Source organism: Notolepis coatsorum (assembly GCF_963971535.1).
Source record: "Notolepis coatsorum genome assembly, chromosome: 1".
NCBI lineage: Eukaryota > Metazoa > Chordata > Actinopteri > Aulopiformes > Paralepididae > Notolepis > Notolepis coatsorum.
Genome location: NC_140165.1, coordinates 173,760,191 through 173,782,905, shown reverse-complemented (window position 1 = coordinate 173,782,905; position 22,715 = coordinate 173,760,191).

Sequence of the window (22,715 nt, the reverse complement as noted above, 5' to 3'; positions counted from 1 at the left end):
AATTATCAAATCTTTTAACTCTGAATATACCTGTACACCCCTCTGTATTACTGCTGAATGATGTTTTTGAGGATGCAGTACCTCCACAGCAAAAGAGATTGGTTTTATCTGGTATTACAGTGGCTAAAAAGCTGATAGCATCACGATGGTTTCAACCGGAAAAAATGTGCCGGAAGGTCTGGATTCTTACATATCTCGATGTGATTTATCAAGAAATATCTACAGCAAGAATTTTGGGTCTCAATGAATCCAAAATGACAATGTGGTTAGAAGTGGTGGAGAGAATAAAAGCTAGCATATAATGGTAGTGTCTGGTTAGGAGTGAGGGATAATGGATGGATTATCCAATGGGGGGTCCAGGGGGGGGGGGGGGGGGTACGAGCTAGAGCGTATGTGTGTAGGGTATTAGATAGCAGGTATTAGGGGTATATCCTGTATAAGACAATTAACTAAATGGTGATTTCATTGGATGTGCACTGTTAATTAATGCTTGTATATCTTGTGTTGTCATGTTTGTTTATGTGTTTGTTTAAAAAATAATAAAAAAATAAAATACAAAAAAAGAGGCAGAGTCAGGTGTTTAACCAGCTGCCAGTCATTGTCTGATCACCAGGCCTGCCATAAGAACCAGGTCCTCATCACCAGGCCTGCCATAAGAACCAGGTCCTCATCACCAGGCCTGCCATAAGAACCAGGTCCTCATCACCAGGCCTGCCATCAGAACCAGGTCCTCATCACCAGGCCTGCCATAAGAACCAGGTCCTCATCACCAGGCCTGCCATAAGAACCAGGCATGTTGGTATATTCATGGCGCTGTTCCATCAGCATTTCCGCATGTCCTAATTCTTGTTTTTCTCCTGTGCTACAAACAATGCCGCCTGTCTCCTGCCCGCCCCAGCTGTACCCCCTCTCACCCAGGACTCTGGCCCTCTGTCACACTGTACCCCCTCTCACCCAGGACTCTGACCCTCTGTCACACTGTACCCCCTCTCACCCAGGACTCTGGCCCTCTGTCACACTGTACCCCCTCTCACCCAGGACTCTGGTCCTCTGTCACACTGTACCCCCTCTCACCCAGGACTCTGACCCTCTATCACACTGTACCCCCTCTCACCCAGGACTCTGGTCCTCTGTCACACTGTACCCCCTCTCACCCAGGACTCTGGTCCTCTGTCACACTGTACCCCCTCTCACCCAGGACTCTGACCCTCTGTCACACTGTACCCCCTCTCACCCAGGACTCTGACCCTCTGTCACACTGTACCCCCTCTCACCCAGGACTCTGACCCTCTGTCACACTGTACCCCCTCTCACCCAGGACTCTGACCCTCTGTCACACTGTACCCCCTCTCACCCAGGACTCTGACCCTCTGTCACACTGTACCCCCTCTCACCCAGGACTCTGACCCTCTGTCACACTGTACCCCCTCTCACCCAGGACTCTGGTCCTCTGTCACACTGTACCCCCTCTCACCCAGGACTCTGACCCTCTGTCACACTGTACCCCCTCTCACCCAGGACTCTGGTCCTCTGTCACACTGTACCCCCTCTCACCCAGGACTCTGACCCTCTGTCACACTGTACCCCCTCTCACCCAGGACTCTGGTCCTCTGTCACACTGTACCCCCTCTCACCCAGGACTCTGACCCTCTGTCACACTGTACCCCCTCTCACCCAGGACTCTGACCCTCTGTCACACTGTACCCCCTCTCACCCAGGACTCTGACCCTCTGTCACACTGTACCCCCTCTCACCCAGGACTCTGACCCTCTGTCACACTGTACCCCCTCTCACCCAGGACTCTGGCCCTCTGTCACACTGTACCCCCTCTCACCCAGGACTCTGACCCTCTGTCACACTGTACCCCCTCTCACCCAGGACTCTGGCCCTCTGTCACACTGTACCCCCTCTCACCCAGGACTCTGGCCCTCTGTCACACTGTACCCCCTCTCACCCAGGACTCTGGCCCTCTGTCACACTGTACCCCCTCTCACCCAGGACTCTGGCCCTCTGTCACACTGTACCCCCTCTCACCCAGGACTCTGACCCTCTGTCACACTGTACCCCCTCTCACCCAGGACTCTGGCCCTCTGTCACACTGTACCCCCTCTCACCCAGGACTCTGGGCCTCTGCCCCACTGTACCCCCTCTCACCCAGGACTCTGGCCCTCTGTCACACTGTACCCCCTCTCACCCAGGACTCTGACCCTCTGTCACACTGTACCCCCTCTCACCCAGGACTCTGGCCCTCTGTCACACTGTACCCCCTCTCACCCAGGACTCTGACCCTCTGTCACACTGTACCCCCTCTCAACCGGGACTCTGGCCCTCTGTCACACTGTACCCCCTCTCACCCAGGACTCTGGCCCTCTGCCCCACTCCGCTGTACCCCCTCTCACCCAGGACTCTGACCCTCTGTCACACTGTACCCCCTCTCACCCGGGACTCTGGCCCTCTGTCACACTGTACCCCCTCTCACCCAGGACTCTGGTCCTCTGTCACACTGTACCCCCTCTCACCCAGGACTCTGACCCTCTGTCACACTGTACCCCCTCTCACCCAGGACTCTGGCCCTCTGTCACACTGTACCCCCTCTCACCCAGGACTCTGGCCCTCTGTCACACTGTACCCCCTCTCACCCAGGACTCTGACCCTCTGTCACACTGTACCCCCTCTCACCCAGGACTCTGACCCTCTGTCACACTGTACCTCCTCTCACCCAGGACTCTGACCCTCTGTCACACTGTACCCCCTCTCACCCGGGACTCTGGCCCTCTGTCACACTGTACCCCCTCTCACCCAGGACTCTGACCCTCTGTCACACTGTACCCCCTCTCACCCAGGACTCTGGCCCTCTGTCACACTGTACCCCCTCTCACCCAGGACTCTGACCCTCTGTCACACTGTACCCCCTCTCACCCAGGACTCTGACCCTCTGTCACACTGTACCCCCTCTCACCCAGGACTCTGACCCTCTGTCACACTGTACCCCCTCTCACCCAGGACTCTGACCCTCTGTCACACTGTACCCCCTCTCACCCAGGACTCTGACCCTCTGTCACACTGTACCCCCTCTCACCCAGGACTCTGGCCCTCTGTCACACTGTACCCCCTCTCACCCAGGACTCTGACCCTCTGTCACACTGTACCCCCTCTCACCCAGGACTCTGGCCCTCTGTCACACTGTACCCCCTCTCACCCAGGACTCTGGTCCTCTGTCACACTGTACCCCCTCTCACCCAGGACTCTGACCCTCTGTCACACTGTACCCCCTCTCACCCAGGACTCTGGCCCTCTGTCACACTGTACCCCCTCTCACCCAGGACTCTGGCCCTCTGTCACACTGTACCCCCTCTCACCCAGGACTCTGGCCCTCTGTCACACTGTACCCCCTCTCACCCAGGACTCTGACCCTCTGTCACACTGTACCCCCTCTCACCCAGGACTCTGACCCTCTGTCACACTGTACCCCCTCTCACCCAGGACTCTGACCCTCTGTCACACTGTACCCCCTCTCACCCAGGACTCTGACCCTCTGTCACACTGTACCCCCTCTCACCCAGGACTCTGGCCCTCTGTCACACTGTACCCCCTCTCACCCAGGACTCTGACCCTCTGTCACACTGTACCCCCTCTCACCCAGGACTCTGGCCCTCTGTCACACTGTACCCCCTCTCACCCAGGACTCTGACCCTCTGTCACACTGTACCCCCTCTCACCCAGGACTCTGACCCTCTGTCACACTGTACCCCCTCTCACCCAGGACTCTGACCCTCTGTCACACTGTACCCCCTCTCACCCAGGACTCTGACCCTCTGTCACACTGTACCCCCTCTCACCCAGGACTCTGACCCTCTGTCACACTGTACCCCCTCTCACCCAGGACTCTGACCCTCTGTCACACTGTACCCCCTCTCACCCAGGACTCTGACCCTCTGTCACACTGTACCCCCTCTCACCCAGGACTCTGACCCTCTGTCACACTGTACCCCCTCTCACCCGGGACTCTGGCCCTCTGTCACACTGTACCCCCTCTCACCCAGGACTCTGGCCCTCTGTCACACTGTACCCCCTCTCACCCAGGACTCTGACCCTCTGTCACACTGTACCCCCTCTCACCCAGGACTCTGGCCCTCTGTCACACTGTACCCCCTCTCACCCAGGACTCTGACCCTCTGTCACACTGTACCCCCTCTCACCCAGGACTCTGACCCTCTGTCACACTGTACCCCCTCTCACCCAGGACTCTGACCCTCTGTCACACTGTACCCCCTCTCACCCAGGACTCTGGCCCTCTGTCACACTGTACCCCCTCTCACCCAGGACTCTGGCCCTCTGTCACACTGTACCCCCTCTCACCCAGGACTCTGGGCCTCTGCCCCACTGTACCCCCTCTCACCCAGGACTCTGGCCCTCTGTCACACTGTACCCCCTCTCACCCAGGACTCTGGCCCTCTGTCACACTGTACCCCATCTCACCCAGGACTCTGACCCTCTGTCACACTGTACCCCCTCTCACCCAGGACTCTGACCCTCTGTCACACTGTACCCCCTCTCACCCAGGACTCTGACCCTCTGTCACACTGTACCCCCTCTCACCCAGGACTCTGGCCCTCTGTCACACTGTACCCCCTCTCACCCAGGACTCTGACCCTCTGTCACACTGTACCCCCTCTCACCCAGGACTCTGACCCTCTGTCACACTGTACCCCCTCTCACCCAGGACTCTGACCCTCTGTCACACTGTACCCCCTCTCACCCAGGACTCTGACCCTCTGTCACACTGTACCCCCTCTCACCCAGGACTCTGACCCTCTGTCACACTGTACCCCCTCTCACCCAGGACTCTGACCCTCTGTCACACTGTACCCCCTCTCACCCAGGACTCTGACCCTCTGTCACACTGTACCCCCTCTCACCCAGGACTCTGACCCTCTGTCACACTGTACCCCCTCTCACCCAGGACCCTGACCCTCTGTCACACTGTACCCCCTCTCACCCAGGACTCTGGCCCTCTGTCACACTGTACCCCCTCTCACCCAGGACTCTGGCCCTCTGTCACACTGTACCCCCTCTCACCCAGGACTCTGGTCCTCTGTCACACTGTACCCCCTCTCACCCAGGACTCTGGCCCTCTGTCACACTGTACCCCCTCTCACCCAGGACTCTGACCCTCTGTCACACTGTACCCCCTCTCACCCCGGACTCTGGTCCTCTGTCTCACTGTACCCCCTCTCACCCAGGACTCTGACCCTCTGTCACACTGTACCCCCTCTCACCCAGGACTCTGACCCTCTGTCACACTGTACCCCCTCTCACCCAGGACTCTGGCCCTCTGTCACACTGTACCCCCTCTCACCCAGGACTCTGACCCTCTGTCACACTGTACCCCCTCTCACCCAGGACTCTGACCCTCTGTCACACTGTACCCCCTCTCACCCAGGACTCTGGCCCTCTGACACACTCCGCTGTACCCCCTCTCACCCAGGACTCTGACCCTCTGTCACACTGTACCCCCTCTCACCCAGGACTCTGGCCCTCTGTCACACTGTACCCCCTCTCACCCAGGACTCTGACCCTCTGTCACACTGTACCCCCTCTCACCCAGGACTCTGACCCTCTGTCACACTGTACCCCCTCTCACCCAGGACTCTGGCCCTCTGTCACACTGTACCCCCTCTCACCCAGGACTCTGGTCCTCTGCCCCACTCAGCGTTACCCCCTCTCACCCAGGACTCTGACCCTCTGCCCCACTCCGCTGTACCCCCTCTCACCCAGGACTCTGACCCTCTGCCCCACTCCGCTGTACCCCCTCTCACCCAGGACTCTGGCCCTCTGTCACACTGTACCCCCTCTCACCCAGGACTCTGACCCTCTGTCACACTGTACCCCCTCTCACCCAGGACTCTGACCCTCTGTCACACTGTACCCCCTCTCACCCAGGACTCTGACCCTCTGCCACACTGTACCCCCTCTCACCCAGGACTCTGACCCTCTGTCACACTGTACCCCCTCTCACCCAGGACTCTGACCCTCTGTCACACTGTACCCCCTCTCACCCAGGACTCTGGCCCTCTGTCACACTGTACCCCCTCTCACCCAGGACTCTGACCCTCTGTCACACTGTACCCCCTCTCACCCAGGACTCTGGCCCTCTGTCACACTGTACCCCCTCTCACCCAGGACTCTGACCCTCTGTCACACTGTACCCCCTCTCACCCAGGACTCTGACCCTCTGTCACACTGTACCCCCTCTCACCCAGGACTCTGACCCTCTATCACACTGTACCCCCTCTCACCCAGGACTCTGACCCTCTGTCACACTGTACCCCCTCTCACCCAGGACTCTGACCCTCTGTCACACTGTACCCCCTCTCACCCAGGACTCTGGTCCTCTGTCACACTGTACCCCCTCTCACCCAGGACTCTGACCCTCTGTCACACTGTACCCCCTCTCACCCAGGACTCTGACCCTCTGTCACACTGTACCCCCTCTCACCCAGGACTCTGACCCTCTGTCACACTGTACCCCCTCTCACCCAGGACTCTGACCCTCTGTCACACTGTACCCCCTCTCACCCAGGACTCTGACCCTCTGTCACACTGTACCCCCTCTCACCCAGGACTCTGACCCTCTGTCACACTGTACCCCCTCTCACCCAGGACTCTGACCCTCTGTCACACTGTACCCCCTCTCACCCAGGACTCTGGCCCTCTGTCACACTGTACCCCCTCTCACCCAGGACTCTGGCCCTCTGTCACACTGTACCCCCTCTCACCCGGGACTCTGACCCTCTGTCACACTGTACCCCCTCTCACCCAGGACTCTGGCCCTCTGTCACACTGTACCCCCTCTCACCCAGGACTCTGACCCTCTGTCACACTGTACCCCCTCTCACCCAGGACTCTGGCCCTCTGTCACACTGTACCCCCTCTCACCCAGGACTCTGACCCTCTGTCACACTGTACCCCCTCTCACCCAGGACTCTGACCCTCTGTCACACTGTACCCCCTCTCACCCAGGACTCTGACCCTCTGTCACACTGTACCCCCTCTCACCCAGGACTCTGACCCTCTGTCACACTGTACCCACTCTCACCCAGGACTCTGACCCTCTGTCACACTGTACCCCCTCTCACCCAGGACTCTGACCCTCTGTCACACTGTACCCCCTCTCACCCAGGACTCTGACCCTCTGCCCCACTCCTCTGTACCCCCTCTCACCCGGGACTCTGGCCCTCTGTCACACTGTACCCCCTCTCACCCAGGACTCTGACCCTCTGTCACACTGTACCCCCTCTCACCCAGGACTCTGGCCCTCTGTCACACTGTACCCCCTCTCACCCAGGACTCTGGCCCTCTGTCACACTGTACCCCCTCTCACCCAGGACTCTGGCCCTCTGTCACACTGTACCCCCTCTCACCCAGGACTCTGGTCCTCTGTCACACTGTACCCCCTCTCACCCAGGACTCTGGCCCTCTGCCCCACTCCGCTGTACCCCCTCTCACCCAGGACTCTGACCCTCTGTCACACTGTACCCCCTCTCACCCAGGACTCTGGCCCTCTGTCACACTGTACCCCCTCTCACCCAGGACTCTGACCCTCTGTCACACTGTACCCCCTCTCACCCAGGACTCTGACCCTCTGTCACACTGTACCCCCTCTCACCCAGGACTCTGGCCCTCTGTCACACTGTACCCCCTCTCACCCAGGACTCTGATCCTCTGCCCCACTCAGCGTTACCCCCTCTCACCCAGGACTCTGACCCTCTGCCCCACTCCGCTGTACCCCCTCTCACCCAGGACTCTGACCTTCTGCCCCACTCCGCTGTACCCCCTCTCACCCAGGACTCTGGCCCTCTGTCACACTGTACCCCCTCTCACCCAGGACTCTGACCCTCTGTCACACTGTACCCCCTCTCACCCAGGACTCTGACCCTCTGCCACACTGTACCCCCTCTCACCCAGGACTCTGGCCCTCTGTCACACTGTACCCCCTCTCACCCAGGACTCTGGCCCTCTGTCACACTGTACCCCCTCTCACCCAGGACTCTGGCCCTCTGTCACACTGTACCCCCTCTCACCCAGGACTCTGACCCTCTGTCACACTGTACCCCCTCTCACCCAGGACTCTGACCCTCTGTCACACTGTACCCCCTCTCACCCAGGACTCTGACCCTCTGTCACACTGTACCCCCTCTCACCCAGGACTCTGACCCTCTGTCACACTGTACCCCCTCTCACCCAGGACTCTGGCCCTCTGTCACACTGTACCCCCTCTCACCCAGGACTCTGACCCTCTGTCACACTGTACCCCCTCTCACCCAGGACTCTGACCCTCTGTCACACTGTACCCCCTCTCACCCGGGACTCTGGCCCTCTGTCACACTGTACCCCCTCTCACCCAGGACTCTGACCCTCTGTCACACTGTACCCCCTCTCACCCAGGACTCTGACCCTCTGTCACACTGTACCCCCTCTCACCCAGGACTCTGGCCCTCTGCCCCACTCCGCTGTACCCCCTCTCACCCAGGACTCTGACCCTCTGTCACACTGTACCCCCTCTCACCCGGGACTCTGGCCCTCTGTCACACTGTACCCCCTCTCACCCAGGACTCTGGCCCTCTGTCACACTGTACCCCCTCTCACCCGGGACTCTGGCCCTCTGTCACACTGTACCCCCTCTCACCCAGGACTCTGGCCCTCTGCCCCACTCCGCTGTACCCCCTCTCACCCGGGACTCTGGCCCTCTGTCACACTGTACCCCCTCTCACCCGGGACTCTGGCCCTCTGTCACACTGTACCCCCTCTCAGCCGGGACTCTGGCCCTCTGTCACACTGTACCCCCTCTCACCCAGGACTCTGACCCTCTGTCACACTGTACCCCCTCTCACCCAGGACTCTGACCCTCTGTCACACTGTACCCCCTCTCACCCAGGACTCTGGCCCTCTGTCACACTGTACCCCCTCTCACCCAGGACTCTGACCCTCTGTCACACTGTACCCCCTCTCACCCGGGACTCTGACCCTCTGTCACACTGTACCCCCTCTCACCCAGGACTCTGGTCCTCTGTCACACTGTACCCCCTCTCACCCAGGACTCTGACCCTCTGTCACACTGTACCCCCTCTCACCCAGGACTCTGGCCCTCTGTCACACTGTACCCCCTCTCACCCAGGACTCTGACCCTCTGTCACACTGTACCCCCTCTCACCCCGGACTCTGGTCCTCTGTCTCACTGTACCCCCTCTCACCCAGGACTCTGACCCTCTGTCACACTGTACCCCCTCTCACCCAGGACTCTGACCCTCTGTCACACTGTACCCCCTCTCACCCAGGACTCTGGCCCTCTGTCACACTGTACCCCCTCTCACCCAGGACTCTGACCCTCTGTCACACTGTACCCCCTCTCACCCAGGACTCTGACCCTCTGTCACACTGTACCCCCTCTCACCCAGGACTCTGGCCCTCTGACACACTCCGCTGTACCCCCTCTCACCCAGGACTCTGACCCTCTGTCACACTGTACCCCCTCTCACCCAGGACTCTGGCCCTCTGTCACACTGTACCCCCTCTCACCCAGGACTCTGACCCTCTGTCACACTGTACCCCCTCTCACCCAGGACTCTGACCCTCTGTCACACTGTACCCCCTCTCACCCAGGACTCTGGCCCTCTGTCACACTGTACCCCCTCTCACCCAGGACTCTGGTCCTCTGCCCCACTCAGCGTTACCCCCTCTCACCCAGGACTCTGACCCTCTGCCCCACTCCGCTGTACCCCCTCTCACCCAGGACTCTGACCCTCTGCCCCACTCCGCTGTACCCCCTCTCACCCAGGACTCTGGCCCTCTGTCACACTGTACCCCCTCTCACCCAGGACTCTGACCCTCTGTCACACTGTACCCCCTCTCACCCAGGACTCTGACCCTCTGTCACACTGTACCCCCTCTCACCCAGGACTCTGACCCTCTGCCACACTGTACCCCCTCTCACCCAGGACTCTGACCCTCTGTCACACTGTACCCCCTCTCACCCAGGACTCTGACCCTCTGTCACACTGTACCCCCTCTCACCCAGGACTCTGGCCCTCTGTCACACTGTACCCCCTCTCACCCAGGACTCTGACCCTCTGTCACACTGTACCCCCTCTCACCCAGGACTCTGACCCTCTGTCACACTGTACCCCCTCTCACCCAGGACTCTGGCCCTCTGTCACACTGTACCCCCTCTCACCCAGGACTCTGACCCTCTGTCACACTGTACCCCCTCTCACCCAGGACTCTGACCCTCTGTCACACTGTACCCCCTCTCACCCAGGACTCTGACCCTCTATCACACTGTACCCCCTCTCACCCAGGACTCTGACCCTCTGTCACACTGTACCCCCTCTCACCCAGGACTCTGACCCTCTATCACACTGTACCCCCTCTCACCCAGGACTCTGACCCTCTGTCACACTGTACCCCCTCTCACCCAGGACTCTGACCCTCTGTCACACTGTACCCCCTCTCACCCAGGACTCTGGTCCTCTGTCACACTGTACCCCCTCTCACCCAGGACTCTGACCCTCTGTCACACTGTACCCCCTCTCACCCAGGACTCTGACCCTCTGTCACACTGTACCCCCTCTCACCCAGGACTCTGACCCTCTGTCACACTGTACCCCCTCTCACCCAGGACTCTGACCCTCTGTCACACTGTACCCCCTCTCACCCAGGACTCTGACCCTCTGTCACACTGTACCCCCTCTCACCCAGGACTCTGACCCTCTGTCACACTGTACCCCCTCTCACCCAGGACTCTGACCCTCTGTCACACTGTACCCCCTCTCACCCAGGACTCTGGCCCTCTGTCACACTGTACCCCCTCTCACCCAGGACTCTGGCCCTCTGTCACACTGTACCCCCTCTCACCCGGGACTCTGACCCTCTGTCACACTGTACCCCCTCTCACCCAGGACTCTGGCCCTCTGTCACACTGTACCCCCTCTCACCCAGGACTCTGACCCTCTGTCACACTGTACCCCCTCTCACCCAGGACTCTGGCCCTCTGTCACACTGTACCCCCTCTCACCCAGGACTCTGACCCTCTGTCACACTGTACCCCCTCTCACCCAGGACTCTGACCCTCTGTCACACTGTACCCCCTCTCACCCAGGACTCTGACCCTCTGTCACACTGTACCCCCTCTCACCCAGGACTCTGACCCTCTGTCACACTGTACCCCCTCTCACCCAGGACTCTGACCCTCTGTCACACTGTACCCCCTCTCACCCAGGACTCTGACCCTCTGTCACACTGTACCCCCTCTCACCCAGGACTCTGACCCTCTGCCCCACTCCTCTGTACCCCCTCTCACCCGGGACTCTGGCCCTCTGTCACACTGTACCCCCTCTCACCCAGGACTCTGACCCTCTGTCACACTGTACCCCCTCTCACCCAGGACTCTGGCCCTCTGTCACACTGTACCCCCTCTCACCCAGGACTCTGGCCCTCTGTCACACTGTACCCCCTCTCACCCAGGACTCTGGCCCTCTGTCACACTGTACCCCCTCTCACCCAGGACTCTGGTCCTCTGTCACACTGTACCCCCTCTCACCCAGGACTCTGACCCTCTGTCACACTGTACCCCCTCTCACCCAGGACTCTGGCCCTCTGACACACTCCGCTGTACCCCCTCTCACCCAGGACTCTGACCCTCTGTCACACTGTACCCCCTCTCACCCAGGACTCTGGCCCTCTGTCACACTGTACCCCCTCTCACCCAGGACTCTGACCCTCTGTCACACTGTACCCCCTCTCACCCAGGACTCTGACCCTCTGTCACACTGTACCCCCTCTCACCCAGGACTCTGGCCCTCTGTCACACTGTACCCCCTCTCACCCAGGACTCTGATCCTCTGCCCCACTCAGCGTTACCCCCTCTCACCCAGGACTCTGACCCTCTGCCCCACTCCGCTGTACCCCCTCTCACCCAGGACTCTGACCTTCTGCCCCACTCCGCTGTACCCCCTCTCACCCAGGACTCTGGCCCTCTGTCACACTGTACCCCCTCTCACCCAGGACTCTGACCCTCTGTCACACTGTACCCCCTCTCACCCAGGACTCTGACCCTCTGCCACACTGTACCCCCTCTCACCCAGGACTCTGGCCCTCTGTCACACTGTACCCCCTCTCACCCAGGACTCTGGCCCTCTGTCACACTGTACCCCCTCTCACCCAGGACTCTGGCCCTCTGTCACACTGTACCCCCTCTCACCCAGGACTCTGACCCTCTGTCACACTGTACCCCCTCTCACCCAGGACTCTGACCCTCTGTCACACTGTACCCCCTCTCACCCAGGACTCTGACCCTCTGTCACACTGTACCCCCTCTCACCCAGGACTCTGACCCTCTGTCACACTGTACCCCCTCTCACCCAGGACTCTGGCCCTCTGTCACACTGTACCCCCTCTCACCCAGGACTCTGACCCTCTGTCACACTGTACCCCCTCTCACCCAGGACTCTGACCCTCTGTCACACTGTACCCCCTCTCACCCGGGACTCTGGCCCTCTGTCACACTGTACCCCCTCTCACCCAGGACTCTGACCCTCTGTCACACTGTACCCCCTCTCACCCAGGACTCTGACCCTCTGTCACACTGTACCCCCTCTCACCCAGGACTCTGGCCCTCTGCCCCACTCCGCTGTACCCCCTCTCACCCAGGACTCTGACCCTCTGTCACACTGTACCCCCTCTCACCCGGGACTCTGGCCCTCTGTCACACTGTACCCCCTCTCACCCAGGACTCTGGCCCTCTGTCACACTGTACCCCCTCTCACCCGGGACTCTGGCCCTCTGTCACACTGTACCCCCTCTCACCCAGGACTCTGGCCCTCTGCCCCACTCCGCTGTACCCCCTCTCACCCGGGACTCTGGCCCTCTGTCACACTGTACCCCCTCTCACCCGGGACTCTGGCCCTCTGTCACACTGTACCCCCTCTCACCCAGGACTCTGGTCCTCTGTCACACTGTACCCCCTCTCAGCCGGGACTCTGGCCCTCTGTCACACTGTACCCCCTCTCACCCAGGACTCTGACCCTCTGTCACACTGTACCCCCTCTCACCCAGGACTCTGACCCTCTGTCACACTGTACCCCCTCTCACCCAGGACTCTGGCCCTCTGTCACACTGTACCCCCTCTCACCCAGGACTCTGACCCTCTGTCACACTGTACCCCCTCTCACCCAGGACTCTGACCCTCTGTCACACTGTACCCCCTCTCACCCAGGACTCTGACCCTCTGTCACACTGTACCCCCTCTCACCCAGGACTCTGACCCTCTGTCACACTGTACCCCCTCTCACCCAGGACTCTGGTCCTCTATCACACTGTACCCCCTCTCACCCAGGACTCTGACCCTCTGTCACACTGTACCCCCTCTCACCCAGGACTCTGACCCTCTGTCACACTGTACCCCCTCTCACCCAGGACTCTGACCCTCTGTCACACTGTACCCCCTCTCACCCAGGACTCTGGCCCTCTGTCACACTGTACCCCCTCTCACCCAGGACTCTGACCCTCTGTCACACTGTACCCCCTCTCACCCAGGACTCTGGCCCTCTGTCACACTGTACCCCCTCTCACCCAGGACTCTGACCCTCTGTCACACTGTACCCCCTCTCACCCAGGACTCTGACCCTCTGTCACACTGTACCCCCTCTCACCCAGGACTCTGGTCCTCTGTCACACTGTACCCCCTCTCACCCAGGACTCTGGCCCTCTGTCACACTGTACCCCCTCTCACCCAGGACTCTGACCCTCTGTCACACTGTACCCCCTCTCACCCAGGACTCTGACCCTCTGTCACACTGTACCCCCTCTCACCCAGGACTCTGGTCCTCTGTCACACTGTACCCCCTCTCACCCAGGACTCTGACCCTCTGTCACACTGTACCCCCTCTCACCCGGGACTCTGGCCCTCTGTCACACTGTACCCCCTCTCACCCAGGACTCTGACCCTCTGTCACACTGTACCCCCTCTCACCCAGGACTCTGGCCCTCTGCCCCACTCCGCTGTACCCCCTCTCACCCAGGACTCTGACCCTCTGTCACACTGTACCCCCTCTCACCCGGGACTCTGGCCCTCTGTCACACTGTACCCCCTCTCACCCAGGACTCTGGCCCTCTGTCACACTGTACCCCCTCTCACCCGGGACTCTGACCCTCTGTCACACTGTACCCCCTCTCACCCAGGACTCTGGCCCTCTGTCACACTGTACCCCCTCTCACCCAGGACTCTGGCCCTCTGTCACACTGTACCCCCTCTCACCCAGGACTCTGACCCTCTGTCACACTGTACCCCCTCTCACCCAGGACTCTGGCCCTCTGTCACACTGTACCCCCTCTCACCCAGGACTCTGGCCCTCTGTCACACTGTACCCCCTCTCACCCAGGACTCTGACCCTCTGTCACACTGTACCCCCTCTCACCCAGGACTCTGACCCTCTGTCACACTGTACCCCCTCTCACCCAGGACTCTGACCCTCTGTCACACTGTACCCCCTCTCACCCAGGACTCTGACCCTCTGTCACACTGTACCCCCTCTCACCCAGGACTCTGGCCCTCTGTCACACTGTACCCCCTCTCACCCAGGACTCTGACCCTCTGTCACACTGTACCCCCTCTCACCCAGGACTCTGACCCTCTGTCACACTGTACCCCCTCTCACCCGGGACTCTGGCCCTCTGTCACACTGTACCCCCTCTCACCCAGGACTCTGACCCTCTGTCACACTGTACCCCCTCTCACCCAGGACTCTGACCCTCTGTCACACTGTACCCCCTCTCACCCAGGACTCTGGCCCTCTGCCCCACTCCGCTGTACCCCCTCTCACCCAGGACTCTGACCCTCTGTCACACTGTACCCCCTCTCACCCGGGACTCTGGCCCTCTGTCACACTGTACCCCCTCTCACCCAGGACTCTGGCCCTCTGTCACACTGTACCCCCTCTCACCCGGGACTCTGACCCTCTGTCACACTGTACCCCCTCTCACCCGGGACTCTGGCCCTCTGTCACACTGTACCCCCTCTCACCCGGGACTCTGGCCCTCTGTCACACTGTACCCCCTCTCAGCCGGGACTCTGGCCCTCTGTCACACTGTACCCCCTCTCACCCAGGACTCTGACCCTCTGTCACACTGTACCCCCTCTCACCCAGGACTCTGACCCTCTGCCCCACTCCTCTGTACCCCCTCTCACCCGGGACTCTGACCCTCTGTCACACTGTACCCCCTCTCACCCAGGACTCTGACCCTCTGTCACACTGTACCCCCTCTCACCCGGGACTCTGACCCTCTGTCACACTGTACCCCCTCTCACCCAGGACTCTGACCCTCTGTCACACTGTACCCCCTCTCACCCAGGACTCTGACCCTCTGTCACACTGTACCCCCTCTCACCAGGACTCTGACCCTCTGTCACACTGTACCCCCTCTCACCCAGGACTCTGACCCTCTGTCACACTGTACCCCCTCTCACCCAGGACTCTGACCCTCTGCCCCACTCCTCTGTACCCCCTCTCACCCGGGACTCTGTTCGACCCCCGCCCCCTATCAGCCTTGGCTCCTTGGTCCTTTCATCAGCCCTGCCTGATTGCTAAAGTAAACACACGCTATTACCTGCCTGCCTATCTGTGTCCCTGCACTTGGATTCTCATGTGCCAGCCCTGACAGTCACTAATGAATTACAATATCCACACAGGCATTTCCTGGGGACTTCCGCCGCAAAGCAACATTAAACTAATTGACCAGATTGAGGCCAAGCTGATTCATCCTCTCGACGTGGCCACAGTGATCTCAGAAACATGGGCCACGGACGTGGTGAGTTTGGTAGAGCCAGACGTAATAATAACAACAACAATCAGCTGTGTCCTCACTCAATGCAGCATGGCTACAATGGTACGGGGGCGTCGTCTGGTCATCACAATTGGCGACCTAAAAAGATGGCATGTGTGTGTTCCTGTGTGTGCCGCCCATCGCATGTGTGTGTCACTGCATGATGAATAAAGACTTCTTCAAAAGTCCAGTTTATTATAAAAGAAAAACGTCTCCTCCCCGGCACGTGTCGAAGTGTCCTTGAGCAAAACACTGAGCTCCCGGTGAGCAGGATGGCACCTTGCATGGTCGCCTCTGCCATCGGTGTGTCAGTGAACGGGTGAATGTGTGAGGCACAAGGCGTGAAGCACTTTGGATGAAACCATTATATAACCTGTACATGCAGTCCATTTACCATTTGCAATGGGTAGCTAATTTACATGTCCTGATCCACTGGTCATCTCTCTCTCTCGCCAGGTGATGGAGTGACCAGGAGGAGTGACCAGGAGGAGTGACCAGGAGGAGTGACCAGGAGGAGTGACCAGGAGGAGTGACCAGGATGAGTGACCAGGAGGAGTGACCAGGAGGAGTGACCAGGAGGAGTGACCAGGAGGAGTGACCAGGGGGAGTGACCAGGAGGAGTGACCAGGAGGAGTGACCAGGAGGAGTGACCAGGAGGAGTGACCAGGAGGAGTGACCAGGAGGAGTGACCAGGAGGAGTGACCAGGAGGAGTGACCAGGGGGAGTGACCAGGAGGAGTGACCAGGAGGAGTGACCAGGAGGAGTGACCAGGAGGAGTGACCAGGAGGAGTGACCAGGAGGAGTGACCAGGATGAGTGACCAGGAGGAGTGACCAGGAGGAGTGACCAGTAGGAGTGACCAGGAGGAGTGACCAGGAGGAGTGACCAGGGGGAGTGACCAGGAGGAGTGACCAGGGGGAGTGACCAGGAGGAGTGACCAGGAGGAGTGACCAGGAGGAGTGACCAGGGGGAGTGACCAGGAGGAGTGACCAGGAGGAGTGACCAGGAGGAGTGACCAGGAGGAGTGACCAGGAGGAGTGACCAGGAGGAGTGACCAGGAGGAGTGACCAGGAGGAGTGACCAGGAGGAGTGACCAGGAGGAGTGACCAGGGGGAGTGACCAGGAGGAGTGACCAGGGGGAGTGACCAGGAGGAGTGACCAGGAGGAGTGACCAGGAGGAGTGACCAGGAGGAGTGACCAGGGCCCTATTCCCCGTACCTGGTTCAACTAAGTCCATCAAAAGTCCCATTATCCAGATTCAATTAACCCGATGTTTGAATCTGCGTTTTCCCTGTTCCTCGAACCCTGATTCAGTCTCGTTAATTCGAACCAGACTTGGTACTCAGGATAATTGCGCGCGGCCGCCTCACCTGAAAAGACAGCAAGTGTCGATCGCAGAAATCCTGATTTTCTAACGGCATTGATTGATTGATTGATTTAAAACTTTATTAACAGATTGCAGAATGGGTACAATACAGTACGGCTCAATAGCCTCACTGACAAGTTAAATGCATAATCTATAGGCTAATTTAAAGTCCCTCATTACCCCAATCAATCAGATTATATTTCTTTAAATGTGCTCCTGGCAGTAGACTCAATGGAATGAATAATCAAATGAGATCTTGCTAGCGAAAATAATTAGTTCAACTCTTTCAGAATAAGGATAAAAACAAGCCCAAATAGTATATCTAATTGATACGAATTATATTATGAGGATACTGTACTGTATGTGCTTAGGTATTATGTACTATATAAATACATGGTTCCCAAAGAGAGGCTTGGATGGAGGCTTGCAGTTACACTATTAATCAGGCTTTAATCTGTTTCGGACCTAATCCATACATGCATTGAATTGATTACCCTTTGGTTTATACCAGTGACACCTCATGTTCATCATCAGATAACAGTGCTTGAAAAGATAAATGCATTTTCTCAAATTCATTCATCAAAAACGTCAAAGGCTCATTCAATTTATCAAGTCACGTCACGTCATCAAATCCATCAAACATCTCCTCATATATTTTAAACCCAGTTACAATATCACAATAACGTGTGACACTGTCACAGTAGGGCGGGCCATACTTTTTTTTTTTTGGAAAATCAATCGAGTGGGGTGTCTAAAATATGTGTTTTTCTGTGGGGAATTCAAATATGGGATTATTTTTCTAATCGGATAACTCCTACCTACATTGTTTTGGATTTCAAAATGGCCGATTTGACAATTTTTCACCCCTTGGCCATACATTGATGCCAACATGAATCTGAAGGAAATCCTAACATGCAAGGTGTCTAAATGATGTGTTTCTTAATGGGGAATTCAAATATGAGTTCATTTTTGGGATAGGATAACTCTAACCTACATCATTTTGGATTTCAAAATGGCCGATTTTACCATTTTTCACCCCTTGGACATACATGGATGCCAACATGAATCTGAAGGAAATCCTAACATGCAAGGTGTCTAAATGATGTGTTTCTTAATGGGGAATTCAAATATGAGTTCATTTTTGGGATAGGATAACTCTAACCTACATCATTTTGGATTTCAAAATGGCCGATTTTACCATTTTTCACCCCATGGCCATACATGGATGCCAACATGAATCTGAAGGAAATCCTAACATGCAAGGTGTCTAAATGATGTGTTTCTTAATGGGGAATTCAAATATGAGGTCATTTTTGGGATAGGATAAATATAACCTGCATAATTTTGGATTTCAGAATGGCTGATTTTACCATTTGAACCCATTGGTATTGTATTACAAAATTGCAAAGATAAAAAATATGGGAAATCATTTATAATGACAAAGCCATCAAATTTATTAACAAGTAAACTGTATATAACTGGATAAAACTCCAAAGATCAATAATAATAATACTAACAATAATAAATTGTATTTGTAATGCACACAAACACCTAAGTGCTAAATCTCGATCTCCTGACTTCTTGAACTTTGCCAGGTTCCAATATCTTGATTGGACTCATTCTTGGATGGCAAGATCTCCTACTGTACTGCTTTAGCCACCAACCTACAAACACAAACTTAAAGTCTACGTCAGCCATAAATAGGTGAGCTCTTTCCAGAACAACTCAGCAGAAACCTCTGTAACCATTTTAACAAACGTCTCAATGTATTGAGAAAATCCATGGGGCTCCATCAATCCTCTATCTTCTTAAATTTGATCAGGTTGCACAAGTCCTGCTTGGATTCATTCTTGGACATCAGCCTCCTGCTGGTCTCCTGAGCCCTGATCCCTCCATCCCTTTTTTCTTGTGAAAAGTACTTAGCAGAGAGGCCTCAGTCACCCTTTTAACAATCCTCTCGATGCCTTGTGTGTGGCAAGGCCAGTCGAGAACCTCCATGGGGGTGTTGATTAAGTTCTTCACCTCGGAGGTGCTTAGGGAGCAGGTGAGAGGTGGCTCTGACAAATCTTCTGACCAGCTGATTCAGCCACCAATGCTGGAAGCGTCACTATTGATGTGAGGTGTTCTTCTGATCCTGACACAGGAGTCTCCCAGCTGAGTGTCTGGATCCCCCTCTCCCCTGATATCCAGGATTCTCTCCACCCCCTCAATTCTCTCTTTTTGATCCTCAGAGCACAGCAGTGTTTGGAGGATGGCTTCACTGTGGGCTTACCAAGCAGATCTTCTCACAGTTGGCATCACAACATCCAGCACCTCCTTCCTCTGAGACTTGAGGCAGTCCAGCTGAAACAGGATGTACCTAGGCCCTTCGATCCAGGAGTGCTTGACCTTCATGTTGAACCAACATGGATAATACACTCCAATGATGAATTCCACAATGCATTGTAGATTATTCAGGTTCTTTCTTTTAAGTTGATGCTTTGACACCCAGAGCCTGAGAAGTCTGTTTGCTGTGGTGAGCCAGCGGCTGTGGTTTACCGGTCCAATCTCCAGCAGAGCCAGCCTTGCAGAAAGCACTCCATCCCTGATTGCACAGACCAGCTTATAGCCATAGTGTTGATCAGTTGAGAGATCTTGAATGATCTTCTCAGGCAGCTTGATCAGCGGAGGGCCAAGAAAGATCCTGGTGAAGTTAGGATTGATCTCCAAGTCTGTAACAGAATCAAGGAGCTGTCCTATTGGCCCAGACAATTTGTTGTCTGACAGAGTAGCCCCATCAACTTCAACAATGAGACGGCGCAGTGGAAGTTCACCAGTGTGCAGGTTGCACACCAACCAGACCAGCTTTCTCCCCAGGTACAGCTCCAGCTTCCGCATTACACCTGCCTTCACTCCAGTGTTGACATTGGTCGAGTCTCCTCCAATGGCCCACAAGGTCTTATCAGAACCTCTCTCTTTCAGCCAGGCAAACAGGACCTTAGCAATCTTCTCTGCATGGGACTCCTCTTTAGTTGCTTTCTCTGGTGTAAAGTGGAACAGATAGTTGCTGCCAGGCTCACTAGCAACACTATAGTGTTCTTCCTTGATCTTTGCAGGAAAAGATTGGTCACTGCCCTCAGCTTCCATCATCACATTGGTCCTCCTCCCTGCACTTCTCCTCAAACTCTTCCCCCAGCTCTTGCATCAACTTTTCTTGTGCTCTCTTAACCTTGTTCTTATCAATCACTTTACTTGTGTCATCTTCTAAGATGAGTCCTGCATCAATCAGAGCTGCAGTTGGCCTTAGACCTATGCCATACCTTACACTAGCAAGGGCGATGTTTGGAATCTCATCATAATTTTTCCGTAGCTTTGCTGAAGCTGCAGGGTCAGTTTCAGGAATGAGCTCAACTTCAGGGACTGTAAGGAAGCTCTCAACATCCTTCCTGGCAACCTCGTCTGCTGCTGCAAAGCTTTCTTCTTTGCCCCTTCTCCTTTTCTCTGCCTTCTTTTCCATCCCCTGCCTTTCCAATGTTTTAAGAAGATAGAGGATTGATGGAGCCCCATGGATTTTCTCAATACATTGAGACGTTTGTTAAAATGGTTACAGAGGTAGTTGTAGTAGTTCTGGAAAGAGCTCACCTATTTATGGCTGACGTTGACTTTAAGTTTGTGTTTGTAGGTTGGTGGCTAAAGCAGTACAGTAGGAGATCTTGCCATCCAAGAATGAGTCCAATCAAGATATTGGAACCTGGCAAAGTTCAAGAAGTCAGGAGATCGAGATTTAGCACTTATAGGTGTTTGTGTGCATTACAAATACAATTTATTATTGTTAGTATTATTATTATTGATCTTTGGAGTTGTATCCAGTTATATACAGTTCACTTGTTAATACATTTGATGACTTTGTCATTATAAATGATTTCCCATATATTTTTTATCTTTGCAATTTTGTAATACAATACCAATGGGTTCGAATGGTAAAATCAGCCATTTTGAAATCCAAAATTATGCAGGTTATATTTATCCTATCCCAAAAATGACCTCATATTTGAATTCCCCATTAAGAAACACATCATTTAGACACCTTGCATGTTAGGATTTCCTTCAGATTCATGTTGGCATCCATGTATGGCCAAGGGGTGAAAAATGGTCAAATCGGCCATTTTGAAATCCAAAACAATGTAGGTAGGAGTTATCCGATTAGAAAAATAATCCCATATTTGAATTCCCCACAAAAAAACACATATTTTAGACACCCCACTCGATTGATTTTCCAAAAAAAAAAAAGTATGGCCCGCCCTACTGTCACAGTGACAGTGATACAATTAAACACTCCACAGATTCAGATTCCTCATAATTCATATCCACAATTCGCGCATAGACGCTTCATATGCTTGAATGAAACACAATCCGGGCGCTCCGTTAAGCGAAGAATATTAACTAATCAGAGCCAAACGCCTGATAGGTTTCATTCATTAAAAATATCCTTGCGGGATTCACATTTGCAATGATCCGTTTAGTACGTTATTAAAATAACTGTGTGTGTCGCGAGCGCCGTATCCGTATAACTATGACGTGCATTATTTAGGACAAAGTAAATTTAGTATCAGCATTTTAGGTCTATTATTTTACATTTCAAAAGCCCCCTCTAGGAAAACGAAGCACAAAAACATAATTCAGAATGGTATAATGGGATCTACACTGTGATAATTATGTCAGGAAGCAAGCTGGCATTTCTTTGTGAGGGTGTGGCCATGCAGGTTATCCAGGTTATTCAAACATTCTGATCTGTTACCATAGCGACTTAGAAAATCTGACGTCGGGGAACGGAAATGTCCGGCTTAAGTCAAGCTATGCTGAAAATTATCCGGCTAACTCAGTTAGCCAGGTACGAGGAACAGGGCCCAGGAGTAAATGCTCACCCCGTGTGTACAGTAGGAGTGCCAACCCCAGTGGAATTCCCCTTAAAATGATTATCATATGTATATGATGACAGGGAATACAATCTGTAAGACGTATAAAGAAGAATCAATTGCAGGTGACAATCAGTCAATTAATTATGTCCCAAGTGAGTGAATTAGGAGCCAGATTCCAGTAGGCCAGTATCCTGGTCAGTGAACTACAAATTAACACATTACACAAATTATCCAATAAATCAATACTGTCTTGGTATTTGTATTTGTAAGGTTCATATTTCATGCAGAATGAGTTTGTTATAACAAAAAAAAGTAGTAGTGTAGTCATCTGGAGTAAAGGCAGTTATTTACAACATCTGTAGTAACATCTGGAGTAAAGTCAGTTATTTACAACATCTGTTGTAACATCTGGAGTAAAGTCAGTTATTTACAACATCTGTTGTAACATCTGGAGTAAAGTCAGTTATTTACAACATCGGTAGTAACATCTGGAGTAAAGTCAGTTATTTACAACATCTGTAGTAACATCTGGAGTAAAGTCAGTTATTTACAACATATGTAGTAACATCTGGA